The sequence below is a fragment of the Mastomys coucha genome, unplaced genomic scaffold, assembly GCF_008632895.1.
Source record: "Mastomys coucha isolate ucsf_1 unplaced genomic scaffold, UCSF_Mcou_1 pScaffold21, whole genome shotgun sequence".
Classification (NCBI taxonomy): domain Eukaryota; kingdom Metazoa; phylum Chordata; class Mammalia; order Rodentia; family Muridae; genus Mastomys; species Mastomys coucha.
This window is the reverse complement of record NW_022196904.1, coordinates 81054637-81077696: the sequence shown is the minus strand read 5'-3', so window position 1 is coordinate 81077696 and position 23060 is coordinate 81054637. Positions and strand designations below refer to the sequence as shown.

The following is a 23060-nucleotide window of genomic DNA, read 5'->3' as shown; positions in this document are numbered from 1 at the left end:
TCTGGAGCTCATTTTCAATATAACCTGATCACACATTTCTTGTAATACTTGGCTTTATGCACCACCAAATTAAATAGCTCTTGTGGAGGCTAACAAGAAGGCACAGTTGCTAAAAGAACACACTACTCTTGCAGAGGATCCACTTTTGATTCCTAGAACTTGTGTTGGGTGGTTCCCAATTGTCAGCAACTTCAGGTTCAGGGGAATGTAAAACATTTTAGTTTCCTCAAACACCTCTACAGACTCACTCTAGGGACTTTAAGTCCAGTACCCCAGAGAGAGAGGCAGATCTCCATGAATTGAGACCTGAGTGAATGTAGTGTACACCAGCCAGCCTGGTCTACAGAGGGAGTTCCAGGATTGCCAGAGCTACATAGAGAAACCCTGTCTTGAAAAACCAAACCAAATCAAACTATTAACAACAACAAACAAGCAAACAAACAGAAACATAAAAAACACCCCCCCACACACACACACAAACCTTTTGCTTTCAATGTCACATTATTAGAAGTTATAAGATAGCTAACTTTATTAGATGCTTTTTTATAGGGATGCATGGCCTGCTTGTCAGTGAGACACAAGTCTAACTATGCCTTGTTTTTGATGACCTAAAATTGTTTAATTCATGTGGATTAATATGGGGTCTTGAGTCTGGCTCACTATAGGGCTGGGGCCACTTATGTCTGCACGCACCCCATGCCACCAGGCATCAGGCTCTGAGAAGCCACAGGACTCCAGGGGGCATAGTCTGAGGTCCCCAAAGAACTGATGGAGTTGGTTTTTTGGGGGGTTCTGGGGTCCTGGCCAGCATGGAGGCCTAGACGGGTAGGTTCTCAGGTTCTTGGGAAGTACAGGCACAGCTGGATGCTGTAGAAGAGCTGAGAATGGTGTGTCAGCTTGGTTTGGTAGAGACCATGGTTGAGAGGCCTCCTGTGTGAGATTAGAAGTGGCTCTTTAGAGGAATACCTGCTCCACTGCTCCAGCACAGCAGATCCTGATGAGAAGAGGCAGTCCATCGTTTTAAGGCATTTATTGTTATGGCAGAGAGTTGTGATGAGTGAAACCCTGCCAGTCATGGCCATGTGAAGGGAAAGGGGGAGGGAATGTGGAGAGAGGAGGAGCAAGAAGGCAAGAGAGAGAGTAAGAGTAAGAGTAAAAGAGAGAGGAGGTGGCAAGCAGCCCCTTTTATAGTGGGCCAGGCCTACCTGGCTGTTGCCCAGTAACTGTGGAGGTGGAGTCCAGACAGGATACCAGGGGCTTGGGGGCATTTGCCCTATGTGACTGATGGCCACAGAATTATGGAGCTGAGGCCTCAAGTCAGGAGCCTGGTGTCTGGGGGGTATGGCAAAAAGCCTTCCTTCCCTGGCAGGAACACCTGCTCAGTCTCTGGGGTTTATTTAAATCTAGCTTGACCAGAAAACAGGCTGCCTTTCACGGTTCCACAAATTCATAATTATCTTTTGTTCTTATTCTAGACATATGATTTCTTTAAGGTACTTAGTTACTATTATTACAATCTAACCTTAAAATCTATTTTAAGGATCTATTTTAAAACCATGATTTGGTAGGATTAGAAACTGGGAAAACTGACCAGGCAGTAGTGGCACACACCTTTAATCCCAGCACTTGGGAGGCAGAGACAGGTGGATTTCTGAGTTCGAGGCCAGCCTGGTCTACTCAGTGAGTTCCAGGACAACCAGGGCTACACAGAGAAACCCTGTCTCAAAAAACTGAAACAACAACAACAAAACAAAAACAAAAAAATACAACAAAGAAAGAGAAACTAGGAAAACTGAACGATTGAAAGTTGATATTCAAGGAAGTCATAGACATACTTTTTTAATTATAGTGGACCCATCTGTAGCCCTGGCACATGCTAGCTGAGTAAACATGGACTGCCCATCAGGTCTATTTTTCATGGTGTAATATGAGACTACTAGTGGCCATTTCTCTGACCTTCACTTAATGATTTATTGGGAAAGTAATGGAATGGTTGGCATGTAGTATATACTCAATAATACTACTTCCCTTCCCTTTCTATCCAACATCACTCATTCAGCTATCTTGCTCAAAGTGCTCATATAGATTATACAATTCTTTACCAATAATCATCCCGAAAGGAAAAAAAAAAGTTTCAAATCAGATTGTCTAGGATCAATTTTTAAAAAATGTTTTTAAACAAGATTGCTCATTAAGCACCAAACCACATTGTAAAAGTTCAGCTCAACCACAGCTAGTATTTTCTGGCCAAATAATTGGGCAGACTAGAAGATGAAGATGAGTTTTACTGGGCATCATTAAAATTATTATCCTGGTGTTAGTAGTATTATTCAGGCTTCCCAAGATGCTTAGTGACCGACAGGTAAGTTGGGAGTTTAATTTAGCTTTCTGAGCATCTGTAGGTTTTGTTCTCAGCAGAGAACATTCAGTTATGTAACTGTCTTGGCGTCTGCTACCAAAGATGAACCGTGACTCTTCAGTTAACCACTGACTCTCTGGTCTTCAGCAGCTGTACCTAGATTGGATTTCCCACAAATCACCTGGAATGCAAAGGTGATACCTAACTAACTTCCTTAGATATTTGTCAGGAAAGAGAAGGTTCGAAGCTAAGCAGGCAGCCACTGAAAAGACAGTCTAAAAATTGCACTAGCTTTTCCCCCAAGTACTTTGCCCTTTTGCTCTCTGTGATGGCTTGAAGATGTCCCCTGTATTCTTGAGTATCTAAATACTTGGTTCCCAGTGTCCTCCCCCAACCCCCCAGTATACTCTCTCTGCTTCTTGTTTGGCATTTGAGATGTGAGCTCTCAGCAGCTGGACCAGCTATCATGTTTCCTGGCCATGATGATGATGGACTGGCTCTAAGCCTCCTGTATCCTAAGTCAAAAATAAACCCTTCCTTCTATACATTGCCTTGGTAATAGTGTATTATCAGAGTAACAGGAAAGTAAGAGACACTGCATATATTATACTAGACTGTCCTGTTCCCCTTTCTAATCCCAGTTTGGCATTTTGAAAAACATTTGCAAGAATGGGTTAAAAAGGAAAATATCACAAGATGAAAATGGGGTTAATGAGAATAGACAAGAGAAGAAGTTACTGTGTCATGGACAGTTTGACATGCATATAGTCAACAATAAAGTAACACATGGTCACAAAATACATTTCATTTGCTAAAGAAGATACATAGAGCCTGAGAGATGTATCAGCAGTTAAGAGTACTGATTTTGTTTTCAAAAGACTGAGGTTCATTTCCCAGCACCTATATGGTGGCTAACAACCATCCGTAACTCCAGGTTCAATTCTTTCATTTGGCCTCAATGGGCACTGCATGCAAGTGGTACAGATAGGAACAGACAAATAACATTTTTTCCTTAACATAGTACATATGTTTTAGAAGCACAGAATAAAGGCATTGGATGGAGAGAAAACGCAATTAAAGACTAATGCAACATACAGTTTATAGAATACATTTCTGTTTGCAATTGTAGGTGGAATGATTGAACCTTCTAAGCAGTATAAACACTCTTGTGTAAATACTGGGACACAGAGGACATTCATCTTATTCTGTTAAGTTTTCTATGTATTTTTTCAATAGTGACAGAAATCTGACTAATGGAGTCATTTCATATCAATACATTCTGAAAATAAAACAAAAAAAGTACCCCAGGACTGTAAACCAAAACTAAATCAAAAAAGTAATCTTAGATAATAAAGTCTTAAATGCTAGTCACTAATAATTATAGATATAAAAGTCTGCCACAGTCTTTAGTAAATACTTATCACAGACTGTCTCCTATAGTTTATTATTCTATTTTGATGAAAATAAAAGTCATATTATATCATATGACTTCCACCCTATGAGCTTGCCTGACTGTAATGTCACAGCCTCCCCTGACATTCTTTCTTATACTGTGCATTCAAAATTAACTACATAGACATTTTTCTTGCCTCGTGCACATGTTGAGAACTAGACAAAAAAATACAACCCAGCAGCCCTGGGGTGATAGCTTAGTTGAAAAGGTACTTGCAGTGTAAGCATGAAGGCCTGGATTTGGTTCCCTAAGAACTCATTTCAAAAAGAAAGAAAGCTGGGTGTGGTAGCACATTCTGGTAATTACAACACACAGAAAGCTGAGAAAGCAGAAACTGGAGAATCCCTGAAACTCACAGGCCAACCAGCCCAGTTGTTGAATTCCTGGTCTTAAGGAATGGGCTGGAGAGCACCTGAGGATTAACAACCAAGTTTATCCTCTGGCCTAAACACAGACACATAGACAGTCAGACGACAGACAGACACACAGACACACACACAGACACACACACAGACACACACACACACACACACACACACACACACTCATACACATACACATATAGAGTATGACCACTCACAGGCCAGAGTATCACCTATAAGCCTTGATGTAAGCCAGGGACTGTGGATGCTAGGACCTCTCTGGTTAGCAGTGGCACCACACTGCCTAGATGCTTAAGTGACTACCTTTCCAAGTCTCTCCTTCGGATGCCTCTGTGGCCTCATTTACCACAGAAGGAAGTCTTCCCAGGTAACTGGATGACGTCTCCGTGACTTGACATTGTGAGTCATTTGACTGTCATCCTGCAGCAGGCATATGGTGCAGATCAAGCTCACCCTGTGGGAGTCCTGCAAGTTTCCTGGTGTATTTTGTACTTACTCTGAAGTGATTGTACTTGACACCCAGGGCTGACTAATATCTGCCTGTAACCAAGATAAGTACCCTGCTCCCACCTTTTAGAATTGTGAACCAAGTTGTAAGCAGAAAAACAGAATTGCCATTAAGATGAAGGTCTCCCTGCAAATACCATGTCTAGACTACTCAAAGAGGGCAGTGTGAGAAGGGCCTTTATGTTATCAGGCTTTGTGCAAGGCTTTCCAGGAAGCTTTGCTTTGTGTGCAAGTCAGCATTTGTATTGCCACTCAGGGAACATCTTAAGATCATTGAAGTTCAAATTCCTCCCAGAGCTACAGGGCATCCCCCCATGTGAGATGCTCCAGAATACAACATGCACATTTTTACTTTCAAGAGTTGAGTTTAGGTTCCATTTTGTGAGCTATTCATAGCCTCAGTAATAGTGTCAGGCCTTGGGACTTCCCCTTGAGCTGGATCCCACTTTGGGCATGTCGCTGGACCTTCTTTTCCCCAGGCTCCTCTCCATTTACATCCCTGCAACTCTCTCAGACAGGAACAATTATAATGACTTCCCTCCAAAAGACTCAACAAGCAGTTGAAAGAGCCAGATGCAGATATTTGCACCCAACCAATGGACAGAAGCAACTGACCACTGTTGTTGAATTAGGGAAGGCTGAAAGAAGCTGAAGAGAAGGGTGATCCTGAAGGAGGACCAGCAGTCTCAGTAAATCTGGACCCGCGAGATCTCTCAAACACTGGACCAAACAGACAGCATACACCAGTTGATATGAGGTCTCCAACACACATACGGTAGAGGACTTCCAGTTCTGTGTTCATTTAGAGATGATGCACCTCACCCTCAAGAGACTGGAGGTCCCAGAGAGTTTAGAGGTAAGGTGAGGTGGTGGGTGGGGGCATCCATGTGAAGATGGAGGGGATGGGGAGGAAGTGTGGGATGTGGAGCATTCTGAAAGTGGATGGGGGGGTGGGCAGGGAATGGAATATGGAGTGTAAAAAATAAATTAATTTAATAGAAAAAAAAAAGAAAAAAAAAGGCTTGGTTTAGCTAGCTCTAGCTCATGATCAGGGTGTCATGGTTGGTGTTATGGCTACAGCAGTCATGGCGAACTTAACCAGATTCTGTGAACCAGATGTCTGAGTTCATATACTTGTCCCTATGGGAGTTGTCACTGGGTGTTATCTAGACAGAAAGAATTGGGAGAAGTCTTCCAGAATAAGAGTACTCTGTCACAAGGGAATTGTGGCCCTAGAAAAATTGTAAGTAGAGACCCTGGCTCCATCATACAATCCTCACATTTAAAAATTTACAGAAAAGTACAAAAGTGTTTATCATTTTAAAAATAATTTTGTTTGTTAAATATTTGATTGGAAACTGAGTTAACCTTTTATTTGTTAATAATAATTGTACATAATAGATTACTATGCTATTTACAAATATTTTCAAGTTGTTTTCCATGTTAATTTTAAAATAAACAATCAAACACACACACACATATTAAAACCTTAACTATCTTCTTATAGATAGGAACATTGGTCCAGAGAGCTCTTTGGTCTCATCCTTGAAGAACAACCTGAATTTAATTGTTTCATTATTGTATCTTAAAAGTTCTCCTGTAAGGCACACTATCCCTCAGTGGAGACACACAGAAAGCCAATTTAAATTGAAGTAGTCAGAAAAATCAGAGATAAAACAGGGCTTAGAAGAATGGAAATTGTAGGAAATAGTAGGAAATAGTCTTGCCAAGTAATGGAAGATTCAGGAGTAAAATGCTTAGGAACGGGCATGAGAAAGTTTTTCAGAGAAGGGAGAAGGGAATACTGAAATGCAGCACTCACATCCTCACGTAACAGTAGCTGAAAGAGAGAGAGGGAGCTATAAGATGAGAGAAACCAGGTGGCGGACGGCTCTGTAAGCCGGGCTAGAGCACTGGGCTATTTGGCAACTCACAGACTGGCATAAGGAATATGTTTTCAGAATTTAGATATTCTAGTTTTGCTCATATAGTTTTAGTGGTGGTTTTAAAATACACTAGGAAATATGCTTTTAAAAAGAGAGAAACAACAACAACCACACGACATAGTTTTGAAAACTCTCTCCTGCACTGTGGTGCTTATACCATCTGCCATTCTGCACCTGTCTCGTCAACTGCTGGCCGTGTCCCAGGAGACCTGACATCACTGTTTTCTGACTGGGGCATAGAGTGTATGCCAGCAGTCATGAAAGTGCAAAGATGAGGGGATGTTTGGCTCAGGATGCATGCAGTTTTCAGGCAGCCATTGGGTGGATGGTTCACCTTTTGAATATCAAGTTGCTAAGGTAGGCTTGAAAATGCACTTTTAGCTTAATAGCATGCGATGGGTCACATACTCAAAGTAGTTTGTTCCTAAAAGCATTTTCTTTTTTTTTTTACTTTCCAATATAATATTTTAATAATATTTCATTAATACATACATAATTATAATGAATTTTTATCATCTTAACACCCATAATATCCTAACTTCTCTTATTATTCTTTTAAAGCATCCCATGATTCCTGTTTGTGCTATGCTTACAGTCATAGATATGCGACCATTAACCAGAACATAGTACACCTACCAGGGCCCACACCCTTAAAGATACTAAATAGAAGACACAGACTGTAACTAGCTCCTTCATTAGGGATGGGAGATTTGGAACTTTTTCCCTTCCATTCTAGAATGTTGGCAGGTTTGATCTTAGACAGGGTCACTATATGGGTAGAAAGAAAGGCTATGGTAAGGCTTTATTGCTGATGAAAATACATAAGTAAATCATTGAACATAGAGAAGACTATCTGGTGCCAACAAAGAGCCTTTACACCTAGGGACTAGGGCAAGCATCATTGGTACAAGAAGGTACTCTGTATGCTATGCAAGAAGAAATTTAAAAGTAAACTCAAAAGTATCAACAGGAAGGTTCACAGGACACAGGGAAGGATATCTTTAGGATATATCCTGAAGAAGGAGAGGAGAAGAGAGGAAAGGATGAGAGCAGAGGAGGAGTGGAAAGTCAGGAGGAGAAGTTAGGACTCCCACACTCCTATAATACAGCTTTGATCCTGGTGGTCAAGATCACCGGTGTAACTGTGTTTGACAGTAATGGTCCTCTTACAGACCCTGTCTCCAGTTACAACTGGCTGGACTTTAAGTATTCCACTTTTAGTTTCAAAATAAAAATATTTATTCCATAATATTTGTCCTTGGCACGTATCTTGGATGTTCTTTGTATGGCATTATGTCAGATTATGTATTTCTTGAGGCTGTGAGAACAGACTAAGAAGAATAAGGTTTCATTTTTTCTTCTTCTGCTTTTATTACTAATCATGAGTCCATACCTGAGAAGCCTCACTTTACTCTTTTCTCAAATTGTGTTATTTTGCCAAGGCTTTATAATGATAACTTTTTTGTTTGTTTGTTTGTTTTCACGATTGGGTTTCTCTGTATAGCTTTGGCTGGCCTGGAACTGGCTCTGTAGACCCAGCTAACATGATATATATTTTTAATCATTTATTTATTTATTTACTTGTTTACTTAGTTTATTTTAAACTCCAGATCTTATTCCCCTCCTGGTCCACCCTCTGACTGTTCCCTATCCCATACTTCCTCCCTGCCCCCTAGTCTCTATGAGGATGTCCTTATCCCCCAACCTCCACCCTACCAGACTTCTAAACTCCCTGGGGCCTCCAGTCTCTTGAGTGTTAGGTGCATCTTCTCTGACTGAACCTAGACCCAGCAGTCCTCTGCTGTATATGTGTTGGGGGCCTCATATCAGCTGATGTCACTACATGGATAGCAGGGTCACTACATGGATACTACACTGCCTGGTTTGTGGTCTAGTGTTTGAGAGCTCTCAGGGGTCCAGACTAATTGAGACTGCTGTTCCTCCTGCAGAGTCGTCCTCCTCCTCAGCTTCTTTCAGTTTTTCCCTAACTTCTTAAGAAAACATACGATTGCTTAAGTGCCAGAAACATGAAAGGAACTATAAAAAAAGTTTTAAAAGTAACAGTTTAATGTGTGAGATTAAGAAAAAGAAATGGTCTGAGCATGGTGGTACACACTTGTAATTCCAGCACTTGGTGGGTAAGACAGGAGAATCTAGAATTTAGACTGGCCTGGGCTGAATTAAAAAGAAGGAAGGGACTGAGATGGGGAGGGATAAGTGATGGGAAGAAACATTGGCAAAGTGGAAAAGGCACTAAGGCAGACAAGCACAGCAAACAGGGAGAAAAGAAACAGAAGAATAAAAGAATAAATTAAAAAAAACTATTGTGAGCAGACAATTTACTGAGGCTTGTTACACTTTTTCCTATTATCTACATTAATTATAGTCTAACTATGTAATACACATTAAGGCTACTTCAGAGATAAAGAAAGTAACACTACTAGGGATCAAGTAATATGTACAAGATAACCAGGATGAAAAGCCATAGGTGTGGAATTTGAACACTGAATCTACTCATCTCCTAGGAGACTGCAGTGACTATCACTCAAACCCTACAGCAGACAACATTAATACTTTATCACTTGAAAAGTGGGGTATCCATTATAAAAGAACTGTATACAAGTTCATCTATTTGCAGTTATCAATTTAGGAGTCCTTTGAAAAGAATCAGTTAACTCACTGTTGAAAACCACAGGTCTAACTCTTGCCCTCTGCAACTGAGTTTGAGCACTGAAATCTCTCCCGCATTTTTGTATTCTGGACAAGAAATTCTCAAACCCACTGGACTGGCTGGTTTTGTGTGTCAAATTGATACAAGCTAAAGTCATCAGAGAGAAAGGAGCCTCAGTTGAGAAAATGCCTCCATGAGATCCAGCTGTAAGGAGAAAATAGTGATCAATAAGAATCAATAAGACCATCACCATCTTATTGTGGGTGGTGCCATCCTTGGCTGGTAGTCCTGAGTTCTTTACAAAAGCAGGCTGAGTGAGCTATATGAAGCAGACCAATAAGCAGCACTCCCCCCAACCCCCGTGACCTTTACATCAGCTCCTGCCTCCAGATCCTGCCTCCAGATCCTGCCCTGCTTGACTTTCCGTCCTGACTTCCTATGGTGATGAACAGCAATGGGGGGAGTATAAACTGAATCAACCCTTTTCTCTCTCCAACTTGCATTTTGGTCCCAAGGTTGCATCACAGCAATAGAAACTCTAACTAAGACACTCACCATATATCAATTACTTCAAAGACAACAATATTTCCTACATATATGTCCAACTGACTATTTAATGCATGTGAGTTATGCTTTGACTAAATCATCTCATCATTGAGATCATCCCTAGCAATTGAGCCTAAAAGCACAAACTACTCTCGGGTAGGTAATCCTGAGAACTGCCACCTGTCAGCTGGTATTGTACACTGCCCAGGACAGTGAGAGAAGTCACATGTTGGGTCACATCTACTTCTCAATAATGCCTGTCCCTTGACTTTAAGATTGCCATTCTTCTAACCCATTCCGCTCATGGAAAACACACTTTTTGGTTTTTGTTTTTCTTTTTTGCTAATGATAAAACTGATGCTTTCTTGCTTAAAATCGTTTAACTGATCTTAGTGCCTTTGCACATCAAACTCCAACTGAACATAAGATCCTTCTGTGATCAGAGTCCCCCTCTGACCACCAGGTTCCCCAGATACTTGTAGGATCTTCAGCCTGTGGAACTACTCTCTCTTCACAGCTAAGTCTGAGAGCCAGGGCACTCTCCTACTTCCCTAACGTTGTTTGTCTGAGCTCTTGATCCTTCACATCTCAGCCTGGGCTCTTATCTCTTGGAGCCTTCTTTGGTCATCTTTTCAAGGATAGGTAAGGATTTCTTTCCTTGAAGCTGAGAAGGTAGCATTATATTAAAAAAATAAGTTTTTGTTGTTTGTTTGTTTTGTTTTGCTTTTTGAGACAGGGTAGCCCTGGCTACCTGAATCTCACTCTGTAGACTAGGCTGGCTTTGAACTCAGAGATCTGCCTGCCTCTGCCCCCTAAGTAGTGAGATTAGAGGCAGGTGCCTCCAGTGTCCTTAACCAAAGTCTATACAGAGACCCTGCCCGATTTTACTCTGACATTTGGCACAGTTCCTGGCACACAAAATCATGGGTGCTCACTGAAGATTTGCTTAACATTCCATGAAGGTCTCACTTCTAAAAGCTGGGGACATGGGGCTTTGTTATTTGTTTCCCTTTTTGTCTTGAATGTTTTCAGGAGGAAAACACATACGAACAAATTCACAGTCAAATCTCCAAGAGCAGAGACAAGAAAAGAGAGAGAGCCGACTTATGGGAATTGATTGCAAGACATAAGCAACAGGACCTTATCCAGGCTTCTTTCCCTTGTGTTCTGGCTTTTTCTACCTACCCTGTGAAATCAATACTGGCTACTCAGCTTTTCGTTTTTATATTTTGCTCTGGTAAGTTTTATAAGGAACTGATGATAAAGTTGAGTTACAGCTGAGTGTTCCTTGCTTTAGATTTACAGATGCAGCTCTGCATCCCCGAATTCCACATTCATGGACTTAACCAAACTTGTATTGAAAATATCAGGAAAAGGAAGATTGTATTAAATGCATGCAAACATTTTTTGTGTTGTTATTCTTTAAACAAAGTAACATGACAATTATTTACATTGTAGTAAGTATCAGTAAGTAATCTGAAAATAATTTAGAAGTCTGTGCAAAGGGCTGGAGTGATGGCTCAGCAGCTAAGATTCCTTACTGCTCTTGTAAAGGACCTGGGTTTAGCTTACAGCACCCACATGACAGCTCATAACACTCTGTAACTCTAACTACAGAAAATTCAGTTCCTCTTCTGATCTTCATAGGCTCCTGCACACACATGGTACACAGACATACACTCCACTCGGGCACATACAAATATGCATAGAATTAAACAAATAGATTTTTTTTAAAGAAGTATATAAGTACATAAGAAAACAGTGGTAGAGATTCTTAAAAATCAACATGAAACAAACTGTATGTGTGTGTATGTATGTATGCATGTATATATATGTATACATGCATGTATGTGTTTACTGTATACGCAAAAGATATGAAGAGATATCAAAGAGATACCCATATGTCTTTTTTTAATAGTACTATTAATAAAAGCTACAATGTGGAAATCAACCTAGGTGTTTATCAACACCTCAATAGATAAAGAAAACATACAAAGGCATATCCAGCCACAAAGATTGAATCCTGCCATTTGCTGCAAAAACTGGAGGGCAGTATGTCGAACAAAATAACTCACACACAGTAAGTCAAGTACCACACGTTCTTTCGTATGCGAAAAGCTAAAAATTTCAACTCAGAAGAGTGATTGCTAACAGTTGTGAGAGATAAGGGAGTAGGTGATTATCAGGAGGCTAGATTTCATCAGTGCATTCAGTTTGTACACATACAATATTCATATTTTTAAAAAGACACTGAAAATACAGTGTAGAGTAGAATATGTACAAGCTACATGAGAACACTGTGCTACTTGTAAAAGTGACCTGAGCATCTACAGAACTGGCTGGAGGGGTGGGGGCTCACAGAGCCCATCCTCTGTGGGTTTCAAGAGGCACTTGGTTTTAATGTGACCAACATATAATGCCTGTGCTTGAACATGTAGGAGCTCTTGTCTGTCCTTTCCAATTGATCTTTAAGTGGACCCCAAAATATTTGGTTATGCCCATTTTTCAGTCAAAAATCTGAACACTGAGGAATCAGGGGTAATTTCATTTTGAGCAGAGGGCAGAACATTTTGGAGAATGTCTGCTTCTTTTTCTAGTTCCATTTCTATCCTTTCAGCCCAGGGCACAGACTTCTCGCACACCATCTTCGGTGCCACACTGATTGCTCACAAGGCTTTCTTTTCCTACCTAGGTCTCACTTTTTTCTCCCTAACTTAGAATCCAATATTTGTAGGCAAACCATAAAGCATTACTGAAATACTTGTGCAAGTTGCATAGCTATTGAGCCAATCATGTCCTTAGGTTTACTGTCAGGGAAACAACCAGGTTGTGTCATTTATTGGAGAGAAATCTCACCTTCAAAAGAAACTTAAATGTTTTCTAATAACCATCACCTCTCCCCTTTTGCTTCTATTCATCCTCGGCTCCACTTAGGCATCTTTGGAAGCTGGCAGCTCTCATCTTATTATGGAAGTGTAAAGTAATTCTCAATAATAAGAAGTCCCAGACATCCCCCTTTACATTACAGAAGAACGTAATTTACACACAGTTGGTCCCAACAATGATACTACCAGAGCGGCAAGTAAATGCCATGCTCCACCATTTCACCAGTGAACAATCATCAGGTCTAGATGAATCAGGTTTTGGCTTTTGCTTCTGTAGTGGAAGGCCAGCTTAAATGTTATTTTTCAAGTAAACAAGCTCTCCTAGAACTAAGAGTGATGTAAAATGGTCTGGGGATGAATGGGTTACTGACTGCACATCTCACAAGAGGCAGCAGGAGGTTTCATAGGGGCTTAGTCACAGGGTTCCATAGTAACACTCAGGAACCGAACAGAGAGGGAGAAGTGAAAATAAAAACAGAATCAACTGTTCAATTAGAGCAGACGGAGAAAAACACTGCATAAGCTAATTGATTATAGCTGTCATGACAGCTGATTACAGTGTCTGCCTGTAAAAACACAGGGGCAAAACCACAAAAACCCTCCTGGCACTGCTTGCCTGCCTTTGTGAAATATCCTTCAAATGGATGATGTCATATAATTTGGCCCATTCTGGTAAGAGAGTGAACCCATTGATGTGGCAATATAGAGGTAGGTCTGTTCTGCTGAACACAAAAAGCTAGACATCTTTACTGCCTGTGGTTTGGGATGTTCTAGTTTAACCTGGCATGATGTCACAGGCCTGTAACCGGAGAGCCTTTGGGATACATTGGGTTTTGCACCCAAATGACTTCATAGTTAGTGACATTTCAATGTCTACTGACCCAATGTTAAAAGGACTCATCCATGTCCAGGTGTTTCTTAGGGTGTGATTATCAGTTTGACCTCAGAGCCTCTCCCGAATTCCCTCTGGTACACATTCTGCTCAAGGAAATAAGAAATTTCACAAAGCTTTGGGAGGACAGAGAAAGCATAAACAGAAAATTACAATGAAGCAAGTTGAAACCCTGAGAGCTCTCTAGAGACATGGCTGGAAAGGGTAACTCACTATGAGCAACTAGGTGCAACAAGGCTTTGCAAATAAGTCTGACAGAACTGGACATGTAGTGCCATCAGATGTTTGTCAGGCATACACAGAACACTCCGCACAGGAGCTGGTGAAGATTCCATTCTTAATAAGGAACTATATTACAATTCACAACAGGAGTGGACTGGAGGAACTGTATGCTGAGCAGGAAATACTGTGATAAGAAGGATCCATGTTCTGGAGATACACTCTACGGCTGGGTAGTGCAAAGCTCATTTTAGCAAGGTGACTGTTGACAGAGCAGAGAGTATATTGAGAACTAATGAGGGGGCAGAGGTCTAGGAGGCCCTTTAGGCAGCTGTTATAAAATCTTGAGTCAAGATAAGTAGGGCTACCCTCAAAGAGGCTGCTACTCAGGGAATCAGAGTTGGGCATGGTGATGCACACTCTCAATTCTGGCACTCTGAAGGTAGAGACAGGTGGATCTTTGAGAATTTGAAACTAGTTCCAGACCGGGGAAGACTACATAGTGATACATGTCTCAAAAAACTAAATATTAAAAAAGAATCAGAACCAATCAGGTTTTAACACACCAGAGAGTCAACTTTGGACCTTCAAAACTAACCACTCTTAAGAAAAGTAAGAATGACATTATTATCAGACAAATATAGTCAATAATAGATTTGATCTTAGACTCTGGCAACATACAGGTACCAAAGCAGTAGCTCTTAGCTTGCCCAGTACCTTGCCTGGGAATCAGAAAAGGCAGATGTCAAACTTTTCTCCTGACCTAAGAAATCAGAATCCTTGAGTTGTACAACAGAGGACCTTGATCTTGATTTAGGCAAGCACTAAAGATTATGACTTGAATGTAAAATGTGTCCCCGTCCCCCAACAAAAGTATTGAAGACTTGTTTTCTAATAGGTAGTGCTATTGAGAGGTAACTGGATCATGACCATATCAATGGACTATTAGAAGGGAGGACTTAGCTGGAGAATGTAGGTTATGGGATTAAGAATGCTTGCTGCTCTTGCAGAAGATCCAAGTTTGATTCCCAGCACAAACGTCTGTGACTCCATCTTCTGGGGATCTGACACCCTTTTTTGGCTTCCATTTGGTACCTCCATGTTCATAATACATGTTCATGCATGCACACATGTACCCTCTGCCCCACATACACAAATAAAAATAATAAAAACAAATTTTTTGAAAGAATGTGTCTTGACCCTTGATCTTTCCTGTCTTCTTGTCTGCTTCCTGGCTCCCATGGGGTAAGCATCTCTCCTCTGGTACATCCACCATTATGCTTATCTTGCCACAGCCCCAGAAATAGGGAAACTGATTGACCATGGAAAGAAACTTCTACAACTGTAAATCAAAATAACCATTTTCTCTTTTAAGGTGATTTTCTGTGGTATCTTGTTATAGTAATGGAAACTGATTCCACAATGACCTTTAGGTTATTTTTCAAAACATTTTACCTGTGTATATCCAGATAGGGACACACTGAAACACATATAGTATTATTACACGAGAAGTCCCTGCAGCAAGCTGGCCTTTCCAGAGAAGGAATCCATCAACAGAGGAAGAAGGGATCTGGCTACCACATGTTCTTAGTGTCATATTCCCTAAAGCTATGAAAATGCCTTTTACACACCCACCCAAAGGAGAGATTCCAAAAGAATTTAGTGGACTGATTCTCCAGGGTCCAAAATAATACAAATCCTTACTCATCCAATGACGTCAATAAGGACTTGGGAGAAAAACAGTCTCTAGATTTAGTCCCCCACAGTGACTAAGTAAACTTCCCTTGGCCTCCATCTATCTATCACACTATAGAATGTAGTCAAGACCATCTTAGTGCAGCCACTGAGGTTCCCTGAAAGAGTGCTAGGACCTCAAGAGACTGCTGGCTGCTGTGTGGCCATACCTCTTCAAGGAGAACAACCATGCATGGGTAATGCTGGAGGCACTGAGAGGTAAAATAGCCCATGCATCGTCTGTGCAAACTAGCCAGGAGAAGTACAAAAGCAGAAGCCAAGCATTTCAATCAAGTTTGCAGAATTTTCTAAGAACTCAGAGGTGAAAGATCATGTTTGCTTTAAGGAGGAGGAGAAGGAAGAGGAGGAAGAAGATAAGGAAGAGGAGAAGGAGGAAAACAAGGAGGAGGAGAAAGAGAAGATGAAGGAGGAGAAGGAGGAGAAGGAGGAGGAGAAGGGGAGGAGAAGGGGAGGAGGAGAAGGAGAAGGAGGAGAAAGAGAAAAAGGAGGAGAAGGAGAAGAAGGAAAAAGAGGAAGAGGAGAAAGAAGAGAAGGAGAAGGAAGAGAAGAAGACTGAGGAAAAAGAGGAAGAGGAGGAGAAAGAGGAGAAGGAGGAGGAGAAGGAGGAGAAGAAGGAGGAGGAGAAGGAAGAGAAGGAAGAAGAGGAGGAAAGAAATACATGACAAAAGTCATGACAAAAGTGGATAAAAGTACTAATCATGCAAGCCTGACAACTTGAATATGATCACATGATCCCAAGAACCCACAAAAAAAATGTCAGCTGTGGTGGGCCGCAACTGTAACCCCAGCATGCCTATGGTGAGATGAAAGGTGCAGACAGGGGAATGCTTTTAAATCTCACAGGCCACCTAGCCTGGAGTACACAGCACAGCAGCAAGAGAGACCCTGTCTCCACAAGGTGGAGGGTGAGAACTGACTCCTGAGAGATGCTCTATGACCTTTACATGCATGCTTTCCCACACATGGACCCACACTCTTATATACACAACTAAAATAAACTAACTTAACAGCCCGATACCCTCCTCAAAAGAAATGAAGAAGCTGCTCTAGGATCCCAAGGCACTCAAGAGCTTCCTTTCCACTTTTTTTTTTCTGAATGCTGTTCCCAAACTGAAAGAGGCTACCAGCTGTGAAGGACTGGTAGATGTATAAGTCAACATCACTGCAGATGACAGGGAGCCTGGCAAACAAAGAAGGCTCCTAGGCTGCTGGAAAAATAGAAAGAGGATACTGCTGCCTTCAGAACAGAAAGAAACTGATGTGTCAAGTGAGGGAGAAGGCAAGGCAGGCAACAGAGAGCAAGGAGCAAGAGGATGAAGAGGCCGAGGAAGAATGAAATGGGTTCTAGCACAGTCGTTTTTTGTTTTGTTTATTTGGTTTCTGTGTTTCTTTTATTAGGCATTTAACCTCCTTATGCCATATACAAATCCGTTCTTTTAAACAAAAGGGTTGATATGCAAGGCTCTGTGCAGTTTGTTTTGAAAAATATACAAGATGCTTGGTTTTTTTGGAAGTAGCCAATATATTGTCAATTGCATTATTAGATAACCTCTTCTGGGTGGAATTTTCAATAACCACTAACTGCATGCTATAGAACAGACACTTGCAGCTTCCACAGCCATTTAAAGCACAGCTCTTGTTGGTGCACAGCATGCAGTAGCTTTCCATAGGGACGGTAGCGCTTTCCTCTTCAGTGCCTCTGCTGTGCCGCATATGAAGTATTTGTTCAATTTTCTGAATTTTGTACTTTTGAAAGGAAAGCATTGTGACTGAGATTGTTTTGTTGACACCTGTGGATGCTTCTAACACACAAATGCTATCTAGTAAACAAGACTATCATCTGCCTTCACATGTGTCAGGAGCTACAATCTTTTCTGCTTACCATGTTGTACCAGATATTACTTTACAGGCATTGCCAGATTTATCTTGGTCAAGCCTCTCAAAATCACCGGGAAAGAATCACAGCAGGCTGTAATGTTTCACTTGTTATGCTCAGCAAACACTAAATTAAATAACGTAGGAAAGCTCACAGAGCTAAGAATGCACAGACCCTAGCCTGAACACATGGCCAACAAAAGCAGTCCACGCAGTCACTATACAGCAGCTACATCCCAGTCTCCCATCCACGGCCCATCCTGGAATGAAAGCTGTCTGAACTCAAGAGGCTACTGTGGAATTTGGAATCATCTTTACGTCCATTCATCAGCCATCAAAAGCTTTTTATTTTTGTTGTTGTTTGTTTGAGACAAAGTTTCATGTAGCTGAAGCTGGCCCTCAAACTCACTATGTAGCCAAGAATTACATTGATCTCCTGTTTCTCCTGCCTCCTGAGTATGAGGATGGCAATCATATACTACCACCATGCCTGATTTACAAGATGCTGGGATTGAACCCTGATATGAACCTATCATATCTATCACTGGGACTACATTCCCCATATTGCAGTTTGTGTTACTAGGTTTCAGAATGACCAAAGGAAGGCCAGGGCAGCCTATCTCATTCAAGACTCTCTTATGCGGACTTCTAAGACTGGCATATGGACTGCCCCTCATGCAGAAGACATTCAGCAGCCTCCTTTGCCAGTGGCATATGCCCCACTCCCAGGAAAAGAAACCAGTTCAGACAGGATGCTTGCTACAGCTTCTTTTTGTGGGATTAGTCAGATTAGATGCTTTCAGATATGGAGGACTGAGGACTGAACAAGGCTCAGATAAGATAAGGAAGGCTGCAGCTGGGCCTGGGCCATCAGCCTATGAAACCGGAGTCTTAAAGGTTCTATGACCAGCTGAACTTCAAAAGAGATGCTCTTATCAAGTATTCTGAGGCCTTGAGAAAGTGGGCAAAGCTAGCTGGGACAAGACCTGTAAAACTCAGATTTGAGCTCGAGTGCGCGCGCACGCATGCTTGTGTGTGTGTGTGTGTGTGTGTGGGTGTGTGTGTGTGTGAGTGTAAAAGCTCACCCACCTTTAGGTATTTATTATTTAACAACTTCAGACACTTTTAAATTTACACAACTCTAATATGCATGGATTTTCCAATTCAGGGCTTACTTAATCCCAGTTCCTCCATAATACTATTCAAAGGTCAGCTACAAAAGTATATTAACTGTGGATGATGTTAGCATCACGACATCCAAAGCCTGTGGCGATACATGGGCGGGTCCACAGACCTGTTGCCAGGGCAACAGCCACCATATTCCCAGAATCCATTGGGCTCACCTCCCACCTTTACCAGTGCTGCTACGATACACGGGGGAACATTTCCTCCATCTCTCTCTCTCTCTCTCTCTCATTCTCTCTCTCTCTCTCTCTCTCTCTCTCTCTCTCTCTCTCTCTCTCTCTCTCTCTCTCTCTCTCTCTCTCTCTCTCTCTCTCTCTCTCTCCTCTTTCCGCGCCACTTACCTCTACTCCCTCTCAATTAAACCTCTTACACGTGGAACTGTTTGGGCCTAGTGTGGTATTTTCTGATGCAACCTGCCGCTCCAACATATCAGGTGAGAGAGTGATGAAAGCAAAAACTTGCTCCTAGCACTTTGGTTCATCAATTACTACCTATAACTACATGTGCATCAAGACTGATGGTTCACAGTCAATTGCTCCCCAGCTTATTGGTTACTGAGCACCCGTTATTCAATTCACACGAGAAAAAAAATCACGTATGTGTATGTTTTGTCTCCAAAATGACATTTTTTTTTTGAAAATAACAAGCTCCAAGAGGGATTTTACTAAGCAAAACAAAATGTTACACCATTTGAGTGTGAGATGCATACAAGACAATGGATTGCTAAAGATACAGGCTGATCACAGGAATGCTGACAAGGAGCTGTTGAAAACACAGCTGATCTTAGAAATGCTTTTTGGGAAGGTCCAGATTGTCTGGCTTCAGACAAGGGTGGGCATGGGGGATGGGATACAAGGGACTGAGGCACATAGTTTATATACCAAAGCAGACCTGGCCTCCAGGTTCTCCCAGCATCCCTCAGTCCCTACCTAGCATACCCTGCCCCCACCCTCAGCCCAGGGGTGGACTGCCCTTCCCCCAGAGGCTCCTCCCTACATAATGCTCACTTTCCCTCCCTCCCTTCCCCCTCCTTCCCCCTTTCTCCTTCCCTTCTTCCCCTCCCTCTCTTCCCCTCTCTCCCTCCCTCTCTACATCCCTCTCCACCTTCCTCTCTATCCCCCTCTCTTCCTCTCCATTTCTCTCTCCCTCTCCTCTTCTCTCCTCTTCTCTCTCTATGCAAGTGCTCTTTCTCTCTTTCCCTTCCTCCCCTACCCACCCAACACTCCCCCTGGCCTCTGGTCCTTGAAACTAGTGAACTCGCCCGCCCCAGAGTAGCTTCCCAATAGACCTGCCTTTAATATAACCTAATCTGGCTTGATTGGTTTATTTCACTGGTGGCGGAGAAATAACCTATCCCAGCTATACATCTGGAGGGACTCGGTCAACACAAACATAGAACCAATTATGAGGGGAAGTGATCAGGATGAAGGGGCCGTAGGCATCCTTAAGGAAATTGCATCACTTAGAATTAGAGGAACTGCTGCAGATTATTCCTTATATGGAGAATATAAAGAAGGAAAACTGACCGGGACTTTGAGAACAGTGTGACAACTCCCTAAAATGCATAAAAGTGCTTGGTGTCAGGCTATATGGCCAACCAGAAGGAACAGGGAAGTAGTAAAGTACCTTTCTGTTCAAAAGCTGAGCCGCTTTAGTATACCATAGTTTAGTATTTTAAACAATGCACTAAGCAAATGACAATTTCACTTTTTTCCCCACAGTACCCTACACATTTAAATACAACAACTTTTGATCATTTAAGGTAAAGCAAGCAAGCAAACAAACCCAGAACATCTTAGTGTGTGATGAAAATTACAATGCCATTTCCATGGTCACAAGCACCAAGAATGAAAAGACAAAGTCTCCCAGTTCATCTGGGCGCCCACCCCTCATTCTCCCCTCCACACACTTGGGTCTGTCAGTCAACATCTGTGCTCCCTTACAAAGGGTGTTTCTCTCAGGGCACCCATACAGATTTTCAAGGAGCCGTGGGAAGGGGTTTGATGAGAACTGGTAGAGAGAGAAGAAAAGCCATACTGTCAGAGATAAGATCCCTCAAGTCTGAGGAAAATCCTCTCTCCTGCCCAGCAAGTCTGCTCTCTCACCCCAGGGGAGGGTGAGAAGAGATCTGGGCTGGTTCTCAAACAGCTTACCAACTGCTCAGCTGTTGTGCCAGATGCAAATTAACTACCATCAGAATGCAGAGACACAGGTAAAGGCTCCTTCTTAAAAAATTACACACACACACACACACACACACACACACACACACAGAAACTAGGTGTGTTAACCAGTGCTCCTCTCTGCCAGCTTATGTGAATGGAATACTCGGCTGCAAATGTTCAAGTCTCCAAAGCCATGGAACTCACACCTCTGGGGCTGGGATTTGGACATGGGAGTACAGGAAATACACCGTTGGCTCTCTGAGCAGACAGTGATGCTAAGCCCAACACATGCATCGTAACCATCTGATATGTCACTATTTCTCTACCCTAAAGCATATTTGTTTTTGTTTGTTTGTTTGTTTGTTTATGCCCTTTCCAGAGAAAGTGTGGGATGATGAGGCTGGATGTGGTTACCCTTTGAAACAGCTGTTACAAGGTGGAAGTCTCTCCTTGGGACACCTTCTCTACTCTTCCATTTCATAATTAAAATGAGATAGGTTTATCCCAGAAAGATCAACTGCTCAGCCCCACACTTTGACTTTGTTAAGCCGTCCCCGAAGGCTTTACACGGGTCGCTTCCTCTGAGTCCCACAAACCTATAAACTACATTATCATTTTGCAGATGAGGTTGGGTGAATGAGGTGGGTCTCCAAGACTGATTGGAACACAAGTAGGATAATCTGAAGGGACATACTTAACTCCTAAACTTCCATTGTTAATCAACTGCTGTCAGCAGATAAGGAACTGCAAACTCCTAAATAAGGAACCTTGCTTTTTGGAGGGATATCCTAGAATCTAACTTTGTGCACACAACTGCTGTCTTTTTGTTTGCTTGTTTTTGTTTTTGTTTTTTTTTGAGACAGGGTTTCTCTGTGTAGCCCTGGCTGTCCTGGAGCTCACTCTGTAGACCAGGCTGGCCTGGAACTCAGAAATTTTCCTGGCTCTGCCTCCCAAGTGCTGGAATTAAAGGCGTGTGCCACCACAAACAAGCACACAAAGTAGATATCTCCATTTTACAGATGACAAAACTGAAGGGAGTACAGTTCAGCGATTTCTCCAAGCTACATTAGCTGATCCCTGGTAACAGCAAGATTCAGCATTCAAGTCTATCTGGTTCTTTTAGACAAGTGAGCCTGCCTTCCTGCAAGACAGCTAACTTGTCCCCTACGCAGGATCTGACTCCACTTTAAACACTTTAAACAGACAAGCAGCAAACAGCCGCTCTGAAATCAGCATGGACCCAGGCGTTTCTGGAACCCGTTTAAATCTGCTGTAGGCTTTCACATTCCTCAACACCAAGTGCCCCTCCCTTGCACACACACACACACACACACACACACACACACACACACACACGCCTGTTCACACACAGCGAGACTTACTGTGAAGAGGCCACTGGTGAAGCACACTCACCCACAGTGGTTTGGGGGCTGTTGTGTTGAGACGGAGGAACTTCAGTGACTGTTGCTTTCTCAGAACACAATCACAGACAGGATCACAGAGAAGCAGCAGCAGCAGATGCCTGCACGCAGCAAGTGCTGAAAAGGGACAAGGGCCGCTGTTCTGGGAAGGAAAGGAGCGGGTACTGCCGCGCTCTTTGCATCTCAGTGGCAGTCATACCCTCAACCGGGTCTGTCAGGAGCAAAATGTCTGAGGAAAGCAGCTCGGATCTCTCACCAGAGCGCCCTAGACAGTTGCAGAGGGTTTCGGCATAGCAGGCAGCTGATCTCAAACTCAGCTGAGTGGCGGTTCCCTCGCGGTGCAGTTTCTGGGCGCCGGCGCGTGGAGACTCCACCGGGCCAGCACACACCTGACACTCGGGAGCTGGCCAAAGCCTTTTAGGAGTGCAGCGGGTGGGGCTGCCCTCCCAGTGTCGCCACAGAGCTGGTTTTGAGATGTTTTGCAACACCAAAGGACCAGTTTCAGAAATGGAAAGCCTTCTCCTTTTGCTAGAAAGAGCGCTAATAGGCGAGAAACAAGTTACTTCGCAGGTGTTAAAGGTCCATTCTCCACCTCTGTCCTTCCTGTCCCTTTGGCTTTTTCTTCTCAGAAGGAAAAATCCTTAGCTTTGAGAGAGAGGAGAGGAGCCAGGACGCTGTTTACCCCCAACTCCCAGCACACTTCCGAGGAAGCCGGCTGTTTTTGAAATTCTAATACTGAAGCTGTCCTCCTTTTAGAACGGACCTGAAGTAAACATCCCGGAGCTAGTGTTAGTTGGT

The 23060-nt window shown here is 42.5% G+C and overlaps 1 protein-coding gene across 20 annotated transcripts in view; it reads right to left on the bottom strand.

Annotated features, from left to right (window-relative positions):
- Dlg2 (discs large MAGUK scaffold protein 2) overlaps nt 1-23060 on the bottom strand; it is a 1953494-nt gene that overhangs the window by 225625 nt on the left and 1704809 nt on the right. Inside the window, exon 1 of one of the 20 annotated variants that reach the window (XM_031387366.1) lies at nt 22224-22664. The exons of 18 other annotated variants lie outside the window; for them this stretch is intronic. The gene's annotated coding sequence lies outside the window, so the exon portion shown is untranslated. Of the gene's footprint in view, nt 1-22223; nt 22665-23060 lie in introns of those variants that run through there. One more of the 20 variants, XM_031387368.1, reaches the window with a different exon arrangement.